Source organism: Canis aureus, chromosome 1 (assembly GCF_053574225.1).
Source record: "Canis aureus isolate CA01 chromosome 1, VMU_Caureus_v.1.0, whole genome shotgun sequence".
NCBI classification, from domain to species: Eukaryota; Metazoa; Chordata; class Mammalia; order Carnivora; family Canidae; genus Canis; species Canis aureus.
Genome location: NC_135611.1, coordinates 40,040,320 through 40,059,862, shown reverse-complemented (window position 1 = coordinate 40,059,862; position 19,543 = coordinate 40,040,320). Strand labels below are relative to the sequence as shown.

General features: G+C 36.7%; 1 long non-coding RNA gene across 1 annotated transcript in view; it reads right to left on the bottom strand.

Annotated features, from left to right (window-relative positions):
* LOC144313387 (uncharacterized) overlaps positions 1-19,543 on the bottom strand; it is a 58,862-nt gene that overhangs the window by 9,360 nt on the left and 29,959 nt on the right. The window contains exon 2 of the long non-coding RNA XR_013379050.1: positions 15,631-15,758. This is a non-coding gene — a long non-coding RNA (uncharacterized LOC144313387). The remainder of the gene's footprint in view (positions 1-15,630; positions 15,759-19,543) is intronic.

Below are 19,543 nucleotides of genomic sequence, written 5' to 3'. Positions count from 1 at the left end.
TCTTGGTGTCCGCGGTTTGCTTCTCTAATTCTGAAGACTTCTTTTCTTTTTTATTGATAATTATAGTTTAATTTTATCAGAGTGGAAAAGCATGTAATAAGAAAATTATTCACCTTTAGAATATTCTTTCTACCATGAAATATCAAATAAACTATTTTTCAGCTTTATTGAGATATTATTGACATATAGCATATATGGTTTAAGGTGTACAATGTGATACATTGATATGTGTATATATATATATTGCAAAATGATTACCATGGTAAGGTTAGTTACCTCCATCACCTCATGGAATTGCCTGTGTGTGTGGTGATAACATTTAAGATCTGCTCTCGGGCAGCCCCGGTGGTGCAGCGTTTTAGTGCCGCCTGCGGCCTGGGGTGTGATCCTGGAGATCTGGGATCAAGTCCCACATCGGGCTTCCTGCATAGAGCCTGCTTCTCCCTCTGCCTGTGTCTCTGCCTCTCTCTCGCTCTCTCTGAATAAATAAATAAATCTTAAAAAAACAAAAGATCTGCTCTCTTAACATTGTCATTAATATAATACAGTATTGTTAATTATAGTCAAAATGCTATATATTAGATCTCCAAAACTTATTTATCTTATAGCTGGGAGTTCATACACTTTGACCAACATCTCCCCATTTCCCCTACCTCCAAACTGCCATTCTACTCTCTGTTTCTATGATTTTGGCTTTTTTTAGGTTCTGCATGTAAGTGAGAACATATTTGTCTTTCTCTGTCTGATTTATATTACTTAGCATAATGCCCTCAAGATCCATCTATGTTGTGGCAAATAGCAGGATTTCCTTATTTCTTTTTCATGGCTAAATAATATTCCTGAGTGTGTGTGTGTGTGTGTGTGTGTGTGTGTGATGTTTTCTGTATCTGTTCATCCATCAACAGATGCTTGTGTTGTTTCTATGTCACAGCTATAGTAAATAATGCTGCAGTGAATATTGGAGTTCAGGTACCTCTTCAGTACAATGATTTCATTTTCTGAGGATTTTCTATTTTTCTCCCTTAGCCCTCTCCTGTCTGGGCTTCTGGCAGTGTTCAAATCCCTGAGGGAAAAAAAAAAAAAAAATCCCTGAGGGAGATGTTAAAATTATCCTTTTCCCCTCAGGGTTCTTTGAGAGCTGAGGCAGTGGAATCTGCAAAAGAGGCCCCAGTGCTGCTATGAATTTTATCTTTAAAGTTTAGAACATTATTTCTAATCATCTCTCCAGGGCCATCCCTATGTCCTTCTGAAGTTGGCAGACACTTGCTTCAATGACCTGAGAGCTGTGCAAGAACATGCAATGGCACTGAATGACCCAATTGTCCGTGATCCTTGAGGTTTTTCTCCAGAGAGCCTCATCTAAAGTATCTTCTGTCGAGCTAATTCATGAGGCAGTGCTCTGAATTCACTAATCCAATTACTTATGATAAATGGTGCCCTAAGGAATAGAGAACAAAGAAGGGGAGGTCTGGAAAGGTCTGAAACATAGCCGGTTACATGAGAAGAAAACCCCTGTAAGCAGGGAAGCAAAAAGAGTGATCTCCCCAATTAGAAATTCCCTGTTTTTCAAAAGCATCTCTACCTCCCATATTACTGGTTTGGCTCACACGATTATTCACTCAGCGTGGTATTTCAGGACTTCTCTTCCACACATGAGCTAAATTCCTTCAAGCCAGTGACAGTCCCCTGGTTGGCTCCCTCTCTTCTCCTATAATGTAATTCTTTCCTATGAAGATGGATTTGAGTAGAAATTTTATAATGCTGCTGTAATATTTCTCTCTTGCTCTCCTCCTTCACAATCACAGTGACATTTGGGCCATTTTTGTTTTAGCATAATGCATGGTCTTGCCATCCATAATTCCAAGGGCAACTATGAATGAAGTGAACATTAAGTACATTAGTTTTCAATGCTATTAAGGCCATTAAGCATATTAGCATGCCCATTACTTCATTTTCCTACAGATGTTTTAGCAATAGTGCCCACTGTGATCTCCAATCACGAAGAAAGTGTCAAGCCTTCCCAAGCGGAAGTGGCTATGGATATGGACAGGAGGCAGAGTTCACACGGACTGAACTGGATCATTAATGGAAAATTATGCAGGCTGCCAGAGGACACGGGGAAGCAGAAGATACTGTACAATGAAGGAAGACACTAATCTGTGCCCACTTTGCCACCCATCTCGTTATATACAGCTCATTAATTTGAAAGCCAAAAAGAGAGAGAAATTAGGAAGTACCATCTTGAAGTATCTCTCTTCTGCCCTTCAAGTGGCAGTTATAGAAGAAGAAGAGCCTGAAGCTCCAGAAAAATGTAAAAGCTTCTTGATTTCGGTGTGAAAAAAAAGGGGGGGGGGGACCAGAAAACTTTAAAGAAGCCAAAAGGAAAGAAGCTCTGATTTAATCATTTCAGAACAAGCCTTGGAAACATTTAGCATATTTTTTCTAATTAATTAGTTCTAAAGATGGTGCTGCAAATGTTACCTATCTACCTTGTAACAAAAGGAAAAGTCCCCAACCTTGATTTCTGTGAACACTTGTTCTACCTTTACTCAAATGTCTAGTTTACTTATCATAGGAAAACCACCAGGCTCAGTTCCTTTCTGGACGTAATGTACCCAAATGAGGAAGAGGCATTCTGCAGCAGAAGCTGTGCCAATGGAGTGGGGTAGGAATGTTTTAAAACTTTGTAAGTTACTGTTGGAAAAAGTTAAGCCTAATATAAAATTTCAAACTATGGCTTCAGACTTGAAAATCCTGGTTTCTGAGTATTTCATTTGAAAAAGTGAGGATTGCTTATAGCTCTTAAAGACGAGTTCTTAATCATGATGATCTTTGTTGTTTATTTAACAGCCCAATGATGTCATGAGGGAGCAAGACTCTTCCTGGATTTTCACTCTGCCATCCTTAGTATGTTGGCTTTTTCTCATGACTGCTGCTTCATGATCACAATGTGGCTACTAAAGCACTGGGCATCACATCTATGATCCAAACCAAAAAAAGAAAGAAAGAAAAGGGCCTACTAAAAAGAACAGACCCTCTGCACTAAATTGCGAAGTCCTTAGAATAGAGACTACATCTATTTCATCTTTGTAACACCACCCTCCCTGGACAAATCCAATAGGGACACATAGATGCTCAAAAATCATGGATTTAAGAATAAAACCATGTACTATACTTAATCATGCCTGTCACCAACTACTAGTCAACAGATTTTTTTCCTGGGGTCACTCCTTGAATGCCCTATAGTATATCAGTATACTATAGGATATGCCCTCAGTATATCCATCTCACCAGCTCAGGACAAACAGCCACAAAGATGCCACTTATATGCTGCATAGCCTGGAAAACCACAGATCACACAGTGTCACCCTGATGAACAGATATGCTGAGAGGAAACTACCTCCAAGAGCAAATTCTGCCTGTTTAAAAATAAAACTGAAGAATTAACACAATGTGTTGTCAGGTTATTACCACAGCTTAGTGCTCATGGAGATGTTCTTACTATGAAGCACAACCAAAATATCTTTGTTCCTGACTAACAACTTGTTTTATCCTCAGAGTTATAAAATAAATATGACCGATCCAAAGCCAAACTGTGAAAATACTGAAAAGTTATGCTCCCCTTTTCCATTTTTAGGCAGTTAGGTCAAATGGTTTGTACTCCTAAATGGTTTTTGACATATATTGTCAAATTGCCTTCCAGAAAGTTCTGTCTAAGCACTGATGAAACTGTCCCTAAACTGAAAATCATTATTTCTGTTTTTAGTGTCCCCACTTCACCAGTATACTAAATTAGGAAGAGTGATCCAGGGATAGGCCTAGGTGATAAATACTTATTAATGGGGCTTGTCTGGGTAGTGGTTACTTTTTAGCTTTCTGTACATTTACTCACCATATCTGTTACCCACCAGCAGCATGAAGTCCTGACTCTAAGAGAATCACTCAAAGGCTGTATTTGTACAGCCTTGCTCAGAAACAGAAAGCCCTGTCTTGCCAGTGTCTTTCTTTTCCCTCCCACAGAGACCAAGCAGATGCTCTCTTTGAATCTTTGAATCTTCTTTGAAGATTCTTTGAAACTTTTCTGACTCCTGCAAAAGCAATGGGTACTGTTGAAATCATTTATTCAGTGAAAATAATGGTGTGTGGACCATCTGTTCTTGCGGTTTAATCCTTCTGAATGTTCCTGGTCCCTGAATGTTACATCAATTCAGTGAAACTTTAATGTCCTTCCATTAAATTCCTCTTTTTTCTTAAGATATCCAGAATGAGTTCCTACTGTTTGCACACATGGATTTCTTTTTTCAAATTCATGACCACAAATCTCCAATGTCCACTTCCCTAGAGGAGCCACCATGCAATCTCAGGTCAGTGCAAAGGTATAAAGTTCAATCAATGTTGCCCCAGTTTGAGACAACTCCGCAGGGCCACCTTAGCTCTAGAATCACCTGCAGAATAGGAGAAGCTCTTTATCAACTGCATCACAGTTCAACTTTCCTTTCTGCCAAAATCCTATTTATTTCTAAGAAATGCCCTAACACACCTACTATGAGCAAACCTCTTATCAGAGTCTGCTTTCTGAGGAACCTGACCAGCAACAGTTAATGTTGGAAGTGGTCCAAGAGAACAGATTCTAAAGTGAGACTGTGGAGCTGGATCACCTGCTGGCAGCTGGCAATGCAGATCCCATCACTGGTGGTAGTTACTGGTAGATCCTGGCATGCACTAGCATGCAACTGTTAACATTTCTACTGGGATGAACTGAGATGTTAGACTGTTGGAAGGAAATGTGCTGGCAGCTGAAATGCTGGAGCATTTGGAAGATGGAGGCAAATGGGATAAGGAAGAAGAGGGCTATTACAAGAGACAATCAGTGATTTGGAAAGACAATGAAAGGCTGGGAGTAAGTTCATCAACAACTAAAGGCTACCTGGGAGAGCCAGAGGGCCTTCTTTGCTGCAAAGGAGGTTGAATTCTCAACTTCAACAAGTCTGTTACTCTAAGGTCAGCATCCTCCTTGGAAAGGAATGGGACCCTGAGAAATGGATTGGGACATCAGGGCCACACTTGAACATCCTGAATCTCTAGATTCTCCTAACCCCTTTGGGTCTCCAGAAATGGCCCGTTTTATCTCTTAAGGTTAGCACTTCTCTCTTGCTTTAGGATAATGCAGCACTGACTCCTCCACAAGATAAATGTGCCTCTCTTAGTAATATCAACTTAAGGAAGACCCAGAAAGGGCCAGAAAATTGAAAGGAAAGGAAAATTTTCCAAGTTTTTATATGAGTAAAGCAGTTCCCTGATAGCAAATATCTGTATCCTCCTTTAAAAAAAATTACAAGCACTGGGTGTTATTCTGTATGTTGGTAAATTGAACACCAATAAAAAATAAATTTATTATTAAAAAAAATTACAAGAAACCAAACTATAGACCAATATATTTCATGATCATAATGTAAAAACTCTTAACATTATAACAAAATGAATCCAACAAAATATGAAAGAATAATATTACATGATCTGAGGTTTGTTTCAGAAATGCTGAGCAAAATAAATCAAACAGAGGGGATCCTGGGGTGGCTCAGAGGTTTGGTACCCGCCTTCGCCTCAAGCTGTGATCCTGGAGACCCAGGATCGAGTCCCACATCAGACTCCCACATGGATCCTTCTCTCTCTGCCTGTGTCTCTACCTCTATCTTTCTCTCTCTTTCTCTGTGTCTTTCATCTTTAAAAAAAAATAAACAGAGAAACACAATTATCATATGGTTTCACTCATATGTGGAATATAAGAAACAGCACAGAGGATCATAGGGTAAGGGAGGAAAACTGAATAGGAAGTAATCAGAAAGGGAGACAAACCATGAGAGACTCTTAACTCTAGAAAACAAACTGAGAGTCACTGGAGGGGAGATGAGTGGGGGGATGCGGGTAATTGGGTTATGGGCATTGAGGAGGGCACATGATGTGATGAGCACTGGGTGTTGTATAAAACTGATGATTGTTGAGCTCTACATCTGAAACTAATGATGTACTATATGCTGGCTAATTGAATTTAAATTAAAAAAAAGAAATGCAAGGTCAGTTTTTAACATTCAAAAATCAGTCAATGTTGGCAATCTACTGAATGGGAGAAGATATTTGCAAATGATATATCTAATAAGGGGTTAATATTCACAATATATAAAGAACTTATATAACTCAACACCCCCCCCAAAAAAAAAACCCAAATAATCTGATAAAAAATGAGCAGAGGTACTGAATAGACATTTTCCAGAGAAGACATACAAATGGCCAGTAGACACATGAAAAGATACTCAACATCATTTATCATCAGGGAAATACAAATCAAACCCACAATGAGATATCACCTCATGCCTGTCAGAATGGCTAGAATCAAAAAGACAAGAAATACCAAATGTTGGTGAGGATGTGGAGAAAAAGGAACACTTGTGCACTGTTGGTAGCAATGTAAATTGGTGCAACCACTGTGGAAAATAGTATGGAAGTTCCTTGAACAATTAAAAATAGAAATACCATATTATCTACTAATTCCACTACTGGGTATATACTGAAAGAAAATGAAAACACCAATTCAAAAAAACATATGTACCTCTATGTTTGTTGCAGTACTATTGCTATTGTAAAACAGCCAAGACGTGAAAGCAACCCAAGTGTCCATTGATAGATGAATGGATAGAGATGCAAGATATATATAATATATAATGGAGTATTACTCAACCATAAAAAAATAACAAGATCCTGCCATCTGTGACGACATAGATAGACCTAGCAGGTATTATGTAAAGTGAAATTAGTCAGAAACAGAAAGACAAATACCATATGATTTCACTTATATGTAGAATCTAAAAAACAAAACAAGCAAACAAACACACACAAAAAAACAAAAAGCAGAAATAGGCCTACAAATATAGAGAACAAACTGGTGGTTGTCAGAGGGGAGGGAGTATAGGGGGATGAGTAAAATGGCTGGAGGGGAGTGGGGTATATAGGCTTCTAGTTATGGGATAAGTCATGAGGATAAATGGTACAACACAGGGAATATAGTCAATGGTATTGTAATTACATTTATGGGGACAGATGGTGGCTACACTTGTGGTGAGCACAGCATAATGTATAGACCTGTGAAATCACTATGTTATACACTTGAAACTAATATAACAGTGTGTGTCATTTTGTGTCAACTATACTTCAGTTAAAAAAATCAGTGTTAATCACCATACTAACATACTAAAAAAGAAAAATATGATTATCTTGATAGACATATAAAGTCCATTTAACAGTATTCAACATCTATTCATCATACAAACTCTTAAAAAAACTAAGAAGGGAATTTCATCATCCTGATAAAGAGCATCTACAAAACACCTTCAGACTTGGTAGTAGTGAAAAATAAACAGCTTTACCCTTAAGATCAGGAGCAAGGTAAGGATATCTGTTCTCACTGTTTCTATAAGACATTGTATTTTAGGTCCCATCCATTGTGAAAAGGCAACAAAAATAAATAAATAAATAAATGGCATCCAGATTAAAAAGGAAGGGGCAAACTATCTTTATCCACAGATATGGTCCTTATGTAGAAAATCCAACAGAAGATACAAAAAAGCTATTAGAACAAATAAGAATTAGCAAAGCTGCAAAATAAAGATCACTATACAAAAATTTAAACTATATTCCCATATAGTAGCAATGAGCAATTTAAAGTAGCAATTGAAATTTTTTAAAAAATCATATACAAAATACTGAGGGATAAATTTAACAAAAGATGTGTAAGAGACCCAGATGCCGGAATCTATAAAACATTGCTGAGAGAAACAAATTAATTCATAAATAAATGGAGAGATATGTCATACACTTGTTTTAGAAGACTCAATATTGTTGTCAATTCTACACAAATTGATCCATAGGTTTAACACATTTTAGTCAAAATTCCAATAGACTTTTTGTAGAAATTGGCAAGCTGATTCAAGATGTGTATAGAAAGATGAAACCTAGAATAGCCACATTTTTTTTTGCAAAAGAAGAACAAAATTGGACCATTTAATTGCCTGATTTAGAGTTCTTAAAAAGCTAAGATTATTAATACAATGTGGTACAGGTGTAAATATAGACATATGGATCAATCATATCAGTGGAATGAAAGTCCATAAATAGATCCAACCATGTATGGATAATTGGTTTTAGTATATTCACAGAGTTGTGCAATGATTCTAGACTTAGAATATACTTTTCACCCCCAACAGAAATCTTATACACATTATCAGCCACTCCCCATCTCCCCTTTTCCCTTAAGCCCTGACAACTAATAAGTTACTTTTGTTTCTATGGATTTGATTGTTGTTGACATTTCATATAAGTGGAATCAAACAATTTCTGACTTTCTGTGTCTGACTTCTTTGACTTAGCATAATGTTTTTAAAATTCATCCTTTTTGTAGTATGGATCAGTAGTTTACTGCTTTTTATTGCTAAGTAATATTCCATTGTATGGTATGTCATATTTTATTTATTCATTCAGCAGTTGATGGACTTTTGGATTACTTCAACATTTTGGCTATCATTAATAATGATGATATAACCACTTGTGTACAAATTTATATGTAGACACATGTCTCACTTTCTTGGAGATACATACCTAGGAATGGAATTGATGGATCATATGTTAACTCTATGCTGGAAATTCTGAGGAAATGTCAATTATTTTCCAAAGTGGCTGCACACTCTTACATTCACAACAGAAATTACCGAGGATCCCAATTTCTCTACATCCTCACCAACACACCTTAATGTCTGTCTTTTTTTATTATAGTCACTCTAGTGGGTGTGGAATGGCATCTAATTGTGGTTTTGATTTGCATTACACTGCTGACTAGAGATACTGAGCATCTTTTCTTGTGCTTATTGGCCACTTAAAAAAATCTATGTTTCTGTGCCTATTGAGGTGAATATGTGGCTTTGTCTTTTATTATATGAATGGATAATTTGATTTCATATATTAGATTACTCTTGCATTCCTGGGAGAAATCCCTCTTTGTACTGATGCATAACTCTTTTTATACATTGCTGGATTCTATTTGATAATATTTTGCTGAGGATTTTTGCCTCCACACTAATAAGGAATAATCTGTAGATTTTCTTTTTCTGGTTTTGGTATCAGGGTACTACTGGCCTCATAGAATGATTTGGAAAGTATTTCCTCCTTTTTTATTTTTTGGAAGGGTTTGTGAAGGACTGGTATACATTCTTTAAATTTTTGGAAGAATTCATCAGTGAAGCTATCTGGGACTGAGCTTTTCTTTGTGGGAAGGTTTTAAATTACTAAATCAATTTCTTCTTAGAAATCTATTCAGATTATCAGGTTTTTCTGGAGTCAGTTTCAGTAGCTTGTGTTTCTAGCAGTTTAGTCATTTCATCCAAGTTATTTAATTTGTTGCCATTCACTTCCTAAGGCTTGTCTCTCTCTTTGGGCAGAAACTGGATCACTGCACAGGAGCTGGGGTACAGATAATGGCCTCCTTAACAGTCAGTGACATCCTTGCTCTATTAATGGTTGCTGAAGGGGGCAGGTGCTAATCTCTGGCCTTCTTGGCTAGAGAGGAGGCCCCAGTGCCCCAGATTGCTGGTTCTAAAATAGTGTTCCTACCCTATGAATACAGTCAAGAAAGAGAGCCTCAGTCTCTTGGGCCATGTATAATAGGAATACAGCTTCTGCAGCACAGGGCTTGTGGAGAGAAACATGAGCAGCCTGCCCCTCCCAGGGTGAAGTTGCAGCCATATTCTAGGACATGGTGGGGACCGAGAGTCCCCATATCATTCTTGGCTGCAGCTGCCTGCAGTAGAGCATACAGGGCACTGTTTCCATAAGATGCAACTTGAAGGTGGGGAGAACAGAAGTAAGGCATGGCTCAGATGCCACAGACTCTTGCTCTTACCAAATTTGGTGGATTTCCTTAAATGAGTATTTCTTCATTTGCTGTGTACCCTTAGGATAGTTCTCAGGAACTAAATGGTTGAGTTTTTAAAAATAATTTTCTTCAGTAAAATGATTCTTATAGTGGGGAAAGGGACTACCCACTTCTCACTTCTTCATTCTGGAAGTCTGTTGCCCATCATCCTCCCTCCCTACACAGTCAATTGATTTGATTTTTGGACAAAGGTACTGAAGAAATTTAATGGGGAGAGAGAGGGCAAGGACAGTCTTTCAACAAATAATACTGGAACAATTGGCTATCCCTACTCACAAAATATTACCCTTTTCCCTTATTTCATACCATACACAAAAATTAATTCAAAATTATTGTACACCTAAAAGTAACAGCTAAAACTATACAACTTTTAGAAGAAAACGTTAGAAAAAAATCTTGGTAACTTCGGATTAGGAAAAGTTTTTTAATCAGAACACTAAAAAGACAAATTATTAAAAGAAAAAAGATAAATTGGATTTCATAAAATTTAATAATTCTCAGTCTTCAAAAGACATTTAAGGATTGAAAAGCCAAACATAGACTGGGAGAATACAATGTCCTTGAGATACCTCTTCTGAGTTTAGCACATTCCTTGCAACTAGGACTCATGGCATAATAATTCTTTAATACAGACTTATCATACACCAAACATGTTAATGAAACATTTGCATTGCTTCTTTTAAAACATACAAATAGGACCAGCCTTGAATGTAGGAGAGGAGACAGCTGCCTCTGGAGAGATTTCAGGACACCCAGGAAAATGTCCTTGATTAAAGAACTTTGTCTCCCACTGGATACTGCTTTTGTGTCTTGTATTCTATTTTTCTTTTTAATTGCCTGAATTTTCCACTCTACTATTGTGAGATAAATCATTTTTGTATTATTGAGCAATTAACTCATATACTATTTATAGCTCTCAGACAAAATGCTAAGCAATTACTCTCTCAGAACTTCCTCATTTGCAAATAACTTAAGTTGATTTACAAAGGGTTCAGAACTAATTCAACCATTTGATTCGTACTGATGCTGGCAGAAAGCAAAAAAGAGAGTCATTGGACTTAAGTCTTCAGCTCTGTTGCACACACATACATATCATTTCACCTTGATTTCTGCAGGCCGTCCTCTCAGGCTGATTGGCTTGGCTTCTCTTTCTAGAGACAGTCTCGGTATTTGTAGTAATGAGTAAATATTAATCTATAAAACCTGGGGATCTGATGACACAGAAATGATAAATATAGACAAAAATCATAAGAACTAGAAGGGGATTTAGAGATCATTTATTTCAGTTCCCTGATTTTGTAGCTGAGAAAATCCAAGTTTAGTAAAATTAAGAGATTCTTCTAAGGTTTTACAATTAGTTAATGACAGAACTAGACATTGACCCCAAGACCCGGCTTCTCCCTCCAGCACCATTTCCTATTATGCCCTCAATATGTATGTAAGTTCATACACATGCTTGTTATAAGTTGTCTCTGCTAGCCTCCAAAATTGGGTTTCAAAACAACATAGTGTTTTTTTTTTTTAAACAACATAGTTTTTTAAAGACTGAATATAAGTCAGGAATAATCCAAGTGTTAGTCTTTAAAGATATTCAAATAACTAAGTTATGACTTCTGCCAGCTTCAAAAAGAGGAAATGTGATATTTAAAATGGCATACTGAAACATCATCCATTTCCTAAATTTTATTTCAATTTGCAGTAAATATTTTTAAACTCCTATGTGTAGTTCCTGTATAATGTAGTTCTGAGTCTAAACTAACAGCTGAAAATGAAAATACTAGGTGGTAGAAGTAGTGCCAAAATCAGGGTCATTTATAGAAAACACCCTAAAGCATTCTGAGGGGACACAGTCAAGGATTATCGACCTAAACGTTAAACCTGTTTGGTCTTTGGGCTCATACTGACACAAATTATGTTCCTCCTCTTCTGCCAAGTTGATCTAACCTTCAGATAGTCTGCATCATTCTTGAGAACAGGTGTTTATTAGGATGTAAAAGGTTCCTCTCAAGTCCTGCCCTCTGGGGTGTTTCTCATCACATGTGGAAATAAGTATTCACACTTTAGAGTAACTATTATCTGTGACACACACATCCCGCCCTATTGATCATATTTACTGACTAGTTCCATACTTATTTATGTTCCTGTCTTAGTAGATCATAAGATGACCATTTTCGGGAGTTTGAGCCCATTACAGGACCCAGGGCAGTACTCTGCATGCCATATGTGGCCCAGAAATACTTGTTGAATAAATAAGTAAGTGCATAACTGCCTAAGATGAAAAATCACATCTGTTACAAACTGGTTGCATAAGAAAATACAATATATTTCATGTGTTTAAGAATTTAAAAGTTTACTATGAAAGGAAATGCCATTTCTTATAAATGTGTATGGATGCCATTAATCTTAGTAATTACACTTTTCTTTCCTGTTGGTGGATTTATGCTATTTTTGGATCTTGGCGTGCATTAGTGAGTATAAGTTACACTGAAGATGCCTAAAATAGTGATGTACCTATTGTGGCAAGAGAGATTTAGAATAGTCCAAGCTTGTTAATTAACAGGTAAAGCAATCAAGGCTTGGAAAATTATTATGTGGTCAAAGTAAAAGCAAAGTAATGGCAGGCACCTATATTTGCTATAGATATCAAATAGGGTTGTTTTTTACATATTTGTGAACTGAAAAAAATGCATGCACTAGCACATGCCTCAGTTTTTCAGCTTCTATGTGGAAATTAACTATTAGGAAAGAATCCAAATTGCAATTGGAGTAAAGATCCCACAGAAACATGCCATTTGCTTTGCTAAACTTTGTGAACAATGTCCTAATATTAAAGAGAGCTAAATATTGAAGTGGATTATTGGGATGGGGAGGAAGAACACAAAGGAGAAGACCAAGTATTCTAACTTCTCATGATGCTGTAGATTTTTTTTTAGGTAAAAAAAATGAAAGTGTGGACAGGCTGTCATTATTAGCCCTGCTAATTGTTTTATTTTTTTAACTTATCACTTGGGGAAAAAGTGAGTCTCAAAGAATTAAAGAAACTTTGAATGACTGAAGAATCTCACCTTAAGGGCTAGTGGCTCTTTTCTTTCCAGTTGATCTATTCATTTGTACACCACTGCTTTTCCCTGTGCTTCCCTCCTTGGGATGCTTAACAAAAACTATTCATTCAAGTCCAACTCGAATGTTCTTTCCCTTGAGGAATTTAATCCTCCATGTTAGAAGTACCCACTCCCTTCATTGAATGTTCACAGATTTCTTCCTCTCATAGAGCCTGAGTACCCCAACATGATAGAACCCTCACCAGCAACTAGCTCTCTAAGCTTGGTCATTGTCCTGGATGTAAGTCCTGACTCTGGGCTTCCTCTCTCATGACCATTGTTCTCAATTTCTTTCAATCTTCTTTTCCTCCTTTCCAAATCTTTGTACTGGATACTCTGGACGTTATCTGTAGTAGCTTTGAAGATATTTTGATCATGAACCAAAAAGTAAATCCTTTTCTTTTTCACAACTCAGAAAACACATGGAATATGTATACATTTTATAAAACAATATGGATTGCATTCTAGTATCTTCCATTGTCCTTTAAAAAAAACTCACTATAGGATAATTGTATATCCACAGGCAAAAAAATGAAGTTATATCCTTACCTCATACCATACACAACATTTAAGTCAAAATGAATATAAATATAACATATATAAATAATATAAATATATTTAATATTATAATATATTATATATTTGATAATATTTGATAATAAATAACAAATGTAAATATATAAATAATATGACATAAATAGAACATAAATATAAAACTTCTTGAATAAAATGTAAGAGAAAATCTTTGTGACTTTGGGTTTGACAGCATTCTTAGATAAAATACTAAAAGAAAAATCCATAAAAGAAAAAAATAATAAACTGTGTTTTATCAAAAACTTATGTGCTTCAAAAGACACCATTAAGAAAATGCAAAGACAAGTTACAGGCTGGAAGAAAACATTTGCTAAGAACATATTTGCTAATCTCATACCTGATAAAGGAATATATCAAGTACCCTCATAATTCAATAATAAGATAAACAACCCAATTACAAAATGCACAAAAGATTTGAAGATATATGAATTGTCAGTAAGCATAGGAAGATGTGTTCAACCACATTAGGAAAATTTGAACCACAATGAGATATCACTATAACAGTTATAATCAAAAGACTAACACTACTGACGAGAGAGTATGGAGCAACTGAAACACCTGTACATTGCTGTTGGTATATAAAGTGGAAGAACCGCTTTGAAACATAATTTAGCCATTTCTAAAAAGTTAAACATAAATTTTTCAAATGATACAGCTGTTCCATTCTTAAGGATATATCCAAGGGAAATGAAAACCTATGTCAATCCAAAAATACACATTTATAGCAGCATTATTTATATTAGCCTCAAATTAGAAACAGTCCAAATGTCTATCAGCTAGTGAATGGAGACCACAATGTACTTTATCCATATAATGGCCTCTTCATAATAAAAAGAAACTATTGGTACATGCTCAAGGTAGATGAACCTCAAAAACACCATGCTAAGTAGAAGGATCTAGACACAAAAGACTCTATGTTGTATGATTCCATTTCTATGAAATGTCTAGAAAACACAAATATAAGGAGACAGAAAGAAGATCAAGGGTTTCCGAGGACTGACGATGGAAGCAAAGATGAATTACAAGTGGCACAGTAAAACTTTGTGAGCTGTTGGAAATGTTCTAACATTGGATTATTGTGATGGCTTTATAACCATAAATTTGCTAAAATTCTCTTAATTATATACTTACAATAGGTGAATGCTATGGTGTGTAAATTATACTTCAACAAAGCTGCTTTAAAAATTAAAAATAATGCTGGACAAAACCTGCTAATGTGATATTTTGGCCCACTAATGAGTCATGATCCATTGTGGAAAACATTGCCTTAGTGAATAAGAAGCAAACACTGATAGATCCTTAAACTTCTCACTGAAAAATCTCCTCCACTTCTTGCGCTAACTGGAACCAGGCCATCAGTTTTCTTTCCTAATGTTATATCTAGCTCTCCCTTAAATATGGGCTCACCCTTTTTTCCTGTGGAGTTCCTGTCATAGGGTTTTTCCCTCCTCTACTCCTTCCTCACATCGGATTAATGGTCAAGTTCTCCAGTGTTACTTCCTCAAACCTCACATCTCTCCATTTCTACTCCCTCTGCCTTAGTTCAGGCCACATCATCTCTTGACTATTGATTATTGACAAAACTTCCATTGGTTGCTTTGACTCTAATCTTGTCTTTTCTAAAGCACAATCTTGTGTTAGTATCTATTTAAACATTGCAATGGTTTCCAGTGCCCTCAGGGTGAAGTCTGAACTATGTGCCTGTTTCCCCTAAAAAGCGAACACTTCTCTAGGATAGAGCTTTAAGTATTCATACTCATTTGTCTTCCATAGTCCCTAGCACAATGGACTCCACACTGTTGTAATCTGAAATGCATTTGTGAGTGAATGAATGGGAAATGGCTTTTCAAAGAACTGTATTAGGACCCAAGAGTTTCTGGTTCCCCAGGAAGTTCTTGGCTTTGGTTTCACCAGCAGAGCAAACAAGAGGCTCCTGGTAACAGTATGCAAACTCACCAAATGTTCTACATTCCTGAAATCTGCCTGGGGACTCATCATTCAGACACTGTTTTGACTCAGGAGAGTTGATTAGCTTGGTTCTGGACTCCAGTCAGCAGCTTCTTCTTGCCAGGCACTCCTAGAATCTTCCAAAGAGGAAGAAGAACACATTTGACATTTATATTGAACATAGAGATTTGAAAGATACTATGCACATGTGTGGTAATAGTTTATATCCCAAATGTCTCCAGAAAGGCTTAGTTCATGTCATTATTGAGCCTGGCAAAGTGACAGATCTGCTCTACAGGAAGTAGTACAGGAAAACATCTCATTGTCCTTTCCTGTCTGCCAACATGAAAACAAAGTCTGTCCAAGTGCACCTTCTTGGTTCCCTGCTAAAACAGAACTGGACACCTTCAGGAATTACTTGGCCGCCTATGTCTAAAAAAGCTGTTGTTTTCACTTGATTCTAAAAGTTCTGCTGTGTTTTTCAGAAGAAGAGTTGGATAATTATTTTTCACCCAAAGCTCTCCTGAAAAGAAAAATCACCTTTGCATTCAGCCAAATTAAGGCGGCTTTCTATTATGAAAGACTAGAATTATTATAAAGGACTTTACATGTAGCCATTTTGACACTTACCTTGGTCTTCAAACTTTAATTAGATCATGTTCTTTTCTTCAGAAAGATAAAACATAAAACAAAAGAGCAAGAATTCATAGAGCAAAAATCCCTGAACTGACTTCTCAGAAGGGACCATTTTTAAATATTAAATCACCTTTGGGACTATATTTTTAAATGTTTTAGGATATTTTTACAATTATATTTCCCTACACCCTCTGTTCTTGCCATCTCTTTGTATTATGCTTATGCTTTTGCTTTATTTTAGAAGACCATTCTCTCTCTGTTCTGGCCAAGCCTTCTCTTCTTCCAGTGCAGTTTAAAGGCTATTTCCTCCAGGAGGCCTATCCTGAACTTGAGCCATTATGAATACTTATCTGGAGAACTATTTATTACGGTTTTTAAAAAAAGATTTTATTTATTTACTTGAGATAGAGAGAGAGAGCATGAGCAGGGGGCAGAGGGAGAGAGAGAAGCATACTTCCCTCTGAGCAGGGAGCCTGATGCAGGACTCCATCCCAGGACCCTGAGATCATGACCAAAGGCAGATGCTTAATTAACTTAGCCACCCAGGCCCCCCTATTTATTGCCTTTTAAGCAAAGGTTGCCAGCTGGGAGTAGGTGTCTGGGGAAGGGAAGCACATAAGAATCTGAAGTGTAATTTTAAAAGGATATCATAATATATTTTGAAACAAAAGAAAAAACTATTAATATGGATTTAGAGGTATGAAAAAGAAACAATATTCTCGAGAGAATAGAAGGTAAGCTTTCTTGGACCTACCCCTCTTCTTATCAGAATCTCTAGATCCAATACTTTTTGTTAAATTGAGAAAAACTAACGTGGTGTCTACAGCACCCAGTACACTTAATATGTAATACTCGACATGCATAAAACTCTTCCCAGTTTACAACTGCCTCATGCACAGTTCTCAGTCCTTAGTCTAGCCTCATAGATGTGATAAGAATTATCATTGTATCTTAGGTAAAATAGCTGAGTGTCAGAGAAATGAACCTAAGAAATGACACAAGAGTAGTAAGGGGGAGACCCAGACTAGGATATTTATTTAGTTTGCTTTATTTTGCATGCTATTAAAGGAGATCAGATTGTGCCACCCCCAAAATATGCCACTTTGACAAAAGGATTCTTTTGAATTAAAGTAATTAAGAAAAGAGCAGACACAAATAGAGCTCTCTGTCCTCCCCCTTTCTGCCCCAACACAAAGGGAAATTTGTGAAAGTGCCCCTCCCACCCCACCTCCCCTACCAGGAAGAGAACATGACCATTAGCACTGGAGCAAACAGACTCAAGTCTGCATAACAAACCTTATAAATAACCCTTCTTTTCCATTACTTTCTTCCATATATTTACCTTCCCACAATTTACTGTCCTACAAGTCCACATCCCTTTTCTTTGTCTTGTCACCTCTCCACAATTTGTCATCCCTTGTTAAAACGGTACATAAGCTCTGAGGTCTAACCACTTTGGGGGGATTTTCTTTTCTGTGAGGCTCCCTGTGTGCATAGGATATAAACCTGTTCTGTTCATCCGTCTGTTGTCAGGTTAATTCCCAGTCCCCAGCCTGCGGGAATAACCTAAGAGGGTATAGTAAAAAGTTTTCCTCCCTTACATTACCATCTGGAATTTTTCACATCTGGGATTTCCAAATTTATGGAGTTTTTTTCTCTTAACCTTTGGGTGGTGTCTAGTACAACTGAGTGAGCAGGTGGATGAATGGATGGATGGGTGGATGAGTGAATGGGTGGATGGATGGATGGATGGATTTGCTACAAGAGATATTTAACATGTAATCAAAAGTAGAGGGATAAATATTTTGGCTTCCCTAGTATCTTGTTAATATTCTCTAAGTTAAGAAATCTTAGAAACCCTAAAACTATTTAGATGTTAATCATGATTATTATTTTGATACAGCTGGAAAGATCAAGAGCTAGATTTTGATCAAGGTCGCAAGTCATTGGACATTATCATCCATTATTGTTCAATGAACACTTACTGTTCATTAGAAATTATTCCTCTTCCCAATACACAGATGAGCATACTTATTTGTCCTTTAAACAGACTCCCCAAATGAAAACCAACATGGTCTTTGATAAAGACCTTAAAACAATCAGTAAACTAAGCATTAGTTATTTTTTCATTTAAATATAGAATTCCTTTCTATGAAAGGAAAAAGATGGGACAAAGTAGTTGGACCAGGGATCCCTGGGTGGCGCAGTGGTTTAGCGCCTGCCTTTGGCCCAGGGCGCGATCCTGGAGACCCGGGATCGAATCCCACGTCGGGCTCCCGGTGCATGGAGTCTGCTTCTCCCTCTGCCTGTGTCTCTGCCTCTCTCTCTCTCTCTCTCTCTCTCTGTGTGACTATCATAAAAAAAAAAAAAAAAAAAAGTAGTTGGACCAAGAACGTCTGTACACAGTAGAATTATCTATATTTTTGTATGTGAAAATGGAGTCCCTGTGAAAATCTAGCTGGGGCCCCATATGAATTTAGAAACTGTTAATTCATTTGGTATCTTAGCCTCCAGATCACTGTATCACTGAAACTGAAGTATTGCAAGTTAATCAAAGCTGACTTCTCCTTTCTTAGCTGAGACTAAGAAAACTAGGTCCCTTGTCAGCTCTTGCTAATGAAGACAAAATAAACCATGCTTGCTATTAATCACTGGCACATGAACTACACTGCTATGGGAAAAGAGCACGTGGCTCCAAGGTCTCTTCAAATGCATAAGGACACAATACATGTCTGTTGAAAGTCTGGAACCAAGTAAATTTTAAGATTTTTGAAAGTAAAATTTCTAAACAAATTCCTTTTTTCCATACATTTCCAGCTCCATGAAACAATTTAATACTGTATTATCGAAGGCCTACTATGTGCCAGAAGCTTCCAAGAGCATTATTTTATTTTCACTCAGTTATTACAATAACCTCAGGCTTTTGCCACAACACTATACTGTTTCCAACTACCAGTGATTGGCAGAAAAAGTACAGGCATATTTTTAAAAATTAAAAACATTTAGGAGGGCTCTGTAAGTTTTTTTATTATCTTATTTTATGGGTGTGTTCCATAAAGGAGAAATATCAGAACCTCATAATTTTTAAAAGACAAAAATTATCTTTATTAGAACAATTGGTACAAATGGAAATGCTGTTGAAATAAATCCTTTAGCCCCTAAAGGGGATCACATATTTATCAAATTCCCTGCATTTATTTCATGCTAATTATCTTATTTCAGGCTGGATGAATCATAGACATCACATGATAATTATTTTGAACTCAAAAAAATTTATGTAAGTTCC